The sequence below is a fragment of the Quercus suber genome, unplaced genomic scaffold (genome assembly GCF_002906115.3).
Source record: "Quercus suber isolate HL8 unplaced genomic scaffold, Cork oak 2.0 scaffold_114, whole genome shotgun sequence".
NCBI classification, from domain to species: domain Eukaryota; kingdom Viridiplantae; phylum Streptophyta; class Magnoliopsida; order Fagales; family Fagaceae; genus Quercus; species Quercus suber.
The window spans coordinates 1132481-1138480 of record NW_027069579.1 but is presented as its reverse complement, the minus strand read 5'-3'; the positions used below and the strand labels follow the sequence as shown (position 1 = coordinate 1138480).

The window sequence follows — 6000 nt, the reverse complement described above, 5'->3', positions numbered from 1 at the left end:
TGACCAAAATACCCCCGAAACCTAAAAATAACCAAAATACTTCCAAAACCCAAAAAATGACCAAAATAACCCCGAAACCCAAAAATTGACCAAAATACTCCCGAAACCTAAAAAAGACCAACATACCCCTGAAATGCAAAAAATGACCAAAATACTCGCGAAACCCAAGAATGACCAAAATAACCCTGAAACTCAAAAAATGAGCAAAATACCCCCGAAACTCAAAAAATGAGCAAAATACCCCAAAAACTCAAAAATGACCAAAATACCCTTGAAACTTGAAAATGACCAAAATACCCCGAAACCCAAGAAATGACCAAAATACCCCGAAACTTAAAAAATTACCAAAATACCCCAAAACCTAAAAATTACCAAAATACTTCTGAACCCTAGAAATTTATCAAAATAACCAAAAAATCTAAAAATTATTAAAATAACCCTAAAACTAAAAGATGACATAAATGCCCTCGTAACCTAAACATTGACTAAAATACCCTTAGAATCTAAAAGATGATCAAAATAACCCCGAAACCTAAAAAATTACCAAAATTCCCTTGAAACCTAAAAAATTACTGAAATTCCCTCAAAGCTTATAAAATGACTGAAAGACTCTTAGAACCTTTAATTTGTAAAAAATATCCACGAAACATCCAAAATACCCTAAACCTCTATTTCGGTAATTTTAGATGTTTCTGGTGTATTTTGGTCATCTTACATGTTTAGCGGTATTTTGGTCATAATTTGGGTTTCAGGGGTTTTTATCGATCATTTTTTTTAGATTTTGGGGTTATTTTGGTCATTTTTTAGGTTTTGGGGGTATTTCGATAATTTGTTAGGTTGCAAGGTATTTTGGTAAGTTTTTTAGGTTTCGAGGGTATTTCAGTTATTTTTTAGGTTTTGGAGGTATTTCGGTCATTTTTTAGGTTTATGGAGTATTTTGGTAATTTTTTAGGTTTATGGTGTATTTTGGTAATTGTTAGGTTTTGGGGTATTTCGATAATTTTTTTAGGTTTTTGGGGTATTTTGGTCATTGTTTTAGGTTTTGGGGTTATTTTAGTCATTTTTTAGGTATTGGGGTATTTCGATCATTTTTTAGATTTCAGGGGTATTTTAGTCATTTTTTAGGTTTAGGGGTATTTTGGTAATTTTTTAGGTTTAGCGTGTATTTTGGTAATTCTTAGGTTTCGAGTGTGTTTCGGTCATTTTTTAGGCTTTGGGGTATTTTGGTCATTTTTAGGTTTCAGGGGGGTATTTTAGTAATTTTTTTTTTTTTTTAGGTTTCAGGGTATTTCAGTCATTCTTTAAGTTTAGGGGGTATTTTGGTAATTTTATGGGTTTCGAAGGTATTTTAGTCATTTTTTAGGTTACGAGGTAATTTGGTAATTTTTTCAGATTTCAGGGGTATTTTAGTTATTTATAGGTTTCATAGGTATTTTGGTCATTTTTTAGGTTTCAGGGGTATTTTAGTCATTTTATAAGTTTTAGAGGTATTTTGATCATTTTTTGGGTTTTGAGGGTATTTTGGTCATTTTTAGGTTTTGGGGGTATTTTGGTAATTTTTTGGTAATTTTTAGGTTTATGAGGTATTTTGGTAATTTTTACGTTTTGGAGGTATTTTGGTCATTTTTTGGGTTTTAGGGGTATTTTGGTAATTTTTAGGTTTTGGGGGTATTTTGTTCATTTTTTAGGTTTTTGGGATATTTTAGTCATTTTTTGGGTTTCGGGGGTATTTTGGTTGTTTTTTGGGTTTTGAGGGTATTTTGGTCATTTTTTAGGTTTTGAGGGTATTTTGGTCATTTTTGGTAATTTTTAGGTTTTGGGGGTATTTTGGTAATTTTTATGTTTTGGGGGTATTTTGGTCTTTTTTTGGGTTTCGAGGGTATTTTGGTCATTTTTTGGGTTTTGAGGGTATTTTGGTCATGTTTAGGTTTCGGGGGTATTTTGATCATTTTTTGGTAATTTTTAAGTTTTTGGGGTATTTTGGTCATTTTTTTGGTTTTGGGGGTATTTTAGTAATTTTTAGGTTTTGGGGGTATTTTGGTAATTTTCTTAGGTTTTGGGGGTATTTTAGTCATTTTTTAGGTTTTGGAGGTGTTTTGGTAATTTTTTAGATTTTAGGAGTATTTTGGTCATTTATTAGGTTTCAAGAGTATTTTGGTCATTTTTTAAAAATTTAGATTTTATGTTGTTTGTTTAAATTTTAGATGGGTTTAATGGATATTAGTGGATTTATCCATTTAGACCCATCTTATTAAATAACAAAATGGGTCTTTACCCATTTAACACAAATATTCAAATGGGTTGGGTTAAGAATTATCCAAATAAGGTGGGTAATGGGTAGGTTCATGGATATGGGTAAAAATTGACACCCCTAATGTTTAGCAGTCACGTGATTTTGTAAAAGAATTTTGTTGGCATGAACCATTATTATATCAATTCTCCACGGTCTCAATCACATATTATATTTAATTAGACCTATGTAAACCACGTATTGTATTACGTAGTCGTCTTGTAGGAAGGAGTTCAATGAACTCTTAATACTTTTCCTTGAAAGAAAAGTAAAGCAAAAACAAAAACAAAAACTTAAAAAGATAAAAAAGAAAGAGTGGTTGGATCGAGGTTCTATTTAAACTATGGTGGGTAGGCCGGTGATAGAGTTGAGGAAGTATGAAAAGTTCAAAATTGATTTGGTTAATTGTATTTTCAAGTATGAGTTTTTGGTAATTTCTCTTATAGTTGAATAAGTGATTTGGGCCCATTTGGTAGCCCTACTTGAGCAACATTTTTCACATTTCAAACACACTTATACATTTTTTCATACATTTTTTCACTCACGCGTATATCAAAAACACTCAAACAACATTACTCAAACTCCTCTACCAAACACCCCCAAAATTCAAAACTTAAGTATCTATACCAATATATATATATATATATACACATGAGTTTGTGCTTATTATTAAGCTAGATTAACTAATTAAATGTAAACTTAGTTCATTTATTTCTTGAACTAGTTTGAAGGTAAAATTAAAGTTCTTAGATTTATTTTTTTTTTTTTAATTTGGGAAAGGTTTTGCTGCATAATAGGTTATAATAGGTTATGTAACGTCCCAGTCACCAAAAAAAAAAGGGTAATGGTCAGATTTTTTTTGGGCCACATGTGCCCACCTACCCCATTTAACCACCACCACTCATCTCACAAATATCTCCTCTCTTTGGTTGGCCATCTCTTATCTCTCATTTGTTTCTTTTTCTTTTCTTTTCACTTCAACACACTCCTCTCTATCACTCTCATCCTCTCCCACCGGTACCACCATGCCACTATCTCCACCATCATTTTTCTGGCAATGTCATCGGAAAATCCTTAAGAACCTAGAAACCCCTTCACATCCTTTTTTATTTTTAGGTAAAAATTTCTAATCTTTTTAGTGGGTTTTACACTTTTACTTGAGGTTATTTTTATCTAAGTTTTAATAATGATACTCATGTGATTTATGAGTATCGGAAGTAATATTTATATGTTTATATCACCGGTACCACCATGCCACTATCTCCACCGTCATTTTTCCAACAATGTCACTAGAAAATCCTTAAGAGCCTAGAAACCCCTTCACATCCTTTTTTTTTTTTAGTTAAAAATTTCTAATCTTTTTAATGGGTTTTACATTTTTGCTTTAGGTTATTTTTATCTAAGTTTTAATAATGATACTCATGTGATTTATGAGCATTGGAAGTGATATTTATGCGTTTATATGTATGGGTTTTGTATTGGTGGAATTATTTGATGAGTGGGTTCATGGTTTGTGTTAATGATGACTATCTAAGGTTTATGTGTGGTGGAAAATTTAGGGGTTTTGAGTTATAACATGTGATGATTGGTAAATCTAATTTTTTTTCCATTGCTATTGAGTTTATTTGGAGTTAGTTGAAGTTCTAAATTTCTTGTCTTGGTTGATATTTTGATTTTACTTTCATGGGTCTCTTAATGATGTAGCGTAGATTTTATGGAAGCTAGTCATAATGTTAGTGATGATATCAAATGGGTTAACTTTATAAATTGGAGTTTATGCCTTGAGAATCAATTTGTTGAGAAACTTTGGAAGTGGAATATATTATTATTGAAGAGGTTAAATACTAGGCTTGCCTAATTAAGTGTCTATTTGGCAATTCCTAAATTGTAGCTAGATACAATTTCAAGCTCTATACTTATTGTGATAGGTTTGCTTGATATTATTTAGGTTTTAGCTAATCTCCTTTGGAGCTTGGAGAATTAGGCTTTTTAATAGGATTTTTTAAAAATAACCATATTGCATAAATGTTTTTTTTTTTTTTTTTTTTACGTGTCATAACCTTAATATATATATATATATATATATATATGAAAATGCATCATATTTGGTATTGCATTTGGGGAAATGCATGAATTGTTGATATAGAAAAATGAGCATCTTTATTTAAACTTCGATAAGAAAATCATTGATTTTATGGTATATTGAAAATTTTATAGATGCTTATCTTGTCTTGTATTATTTGGGAAATTGATAGAAAATCACTTGACAAGAATGAAGTTGAAAACTTTACAAACTTTGTAGAAGTTAGATTATTTAAGATTTTTCTGAAACTACTTGGATATGTACTCTGTGTTTCAAAGTAATGTAACCTATGAGATTATGTGATTTTAACACCATGCCATGTGTGATTTCTCGGTGATCACCTGATTTGGTTTCCGTAATCTTTGTGACAATATAATCAAATCCAGGTCAGTGCCCTTTCACTTTGGATGACGCATTCTTCTCTATTGCCCATAGGGGGAAGAGGTTCCTTAATTGTGTGTAGGTGAGGCTGCTACCCATGAAGCCAAGAGACCACATGCAAAAGAGGTCCTATTTGATGCGCTCTCTCCGCTACCCATGGGGAGAGAGAAAACCCTTGAGGGTATGGGTGAGGCTGCTGTCCATGGGGCCAAGAATCTGCATACCAGAGAGGACAATATCATGCCAGTTGTGAATGGGTGGATCCCCTGATCGGTCTATGTGGTAGTGTGGTATATTTGAGATAAATTACCGTATGTTAAATTTTATGGCTTTGGAATTATATTATTAGTGCTCACAGATTATAGTATATAGTTTCAAGGTATTTACTTTAAAAAACTTTGTGTTTCATTATTTTAATCATTCTGGTCATATTATTATTATTGAAAATGTAACTTGCATTTCCCCCACTCCCATTAATTATGCTACTTACTAGGCATTAGCTCATCCCACCCTCTATCAGTTTTTCAGATTTATTAGCTATACCTTGGGTATAGAGCTTACTTCTTTGGTGATGATTAGAGTGCTATATTAAATTTGAAGACTTTTGCTGTAAATATTTGGTGACTCGATCTTGCTATGTTCAACGAACCTTAATTAATTCTATTGGAGGTGGGTCACTTGAGGTTTGTTAGTCTTTGGCATGGTAGGCGACTCAATGTTAAGGTCCTTATTCTTGCTAAGATTGTGACTTTGTGTAATTTAATCAGAGTTTTATGATATATTCATGTATTATGTGGAGGCACATGATTTTTAGTTATTGTTCGTAAATGTGTTATAGAGCTCTGACTTGTAATGTGGAGATTTTAGTATGATTATATATTCTTATCTTGTGGAAAAGAAAGGAAAATAGATCTCCTATAGTTTGATTTGCCAAAAGGAAAAATCTACAGGTACCCTTGGGATGTACTTCTCATGCTTTAGACCCTTTTGGGTTTGGGGCGTGACAGGTTATGTGGTAGCAAAAAGAGAGAAACATGTGTCCAAGGGTCATATGCAATATGCACATGATAAGGTGGATCCTTAGACTCTTGTCACTTTCCTTTTGCTGCCACATAATCCATTATACAGCAATTTCTGCATACAACATTTCCCTTTGTTTTTAGTTTCTTGAACTTATTTATTTTCTCAATAAAATAAAAAATAAAAGCTTCTATCATTTTCTGTTTTAAGGAAGAATGTATAACCT

At 31.9% G+C, this 6000-nt stretch overlaps 1 long non-coding RNA gene across 1 annotated transcript; it reads left to right on the top strand.

Annotated features, from left to right (window-relative positions):
• Nucleotides 1-3208: 3208 nt before the first annotated feature.
• LOC136068425 (uncharacterized) lies at nt 3209-5674 on the top strand. Its single transcript, XR_010629780.1, has 2 exons — nt 3209-3406; nt 4760-5674. It is a non-coding gene; the product is annotated as an uncharacterized LOC136068425 (long non-coding RNA).
• Nucleotides 5675-6000: the final 326 nt, after the last annotated feature.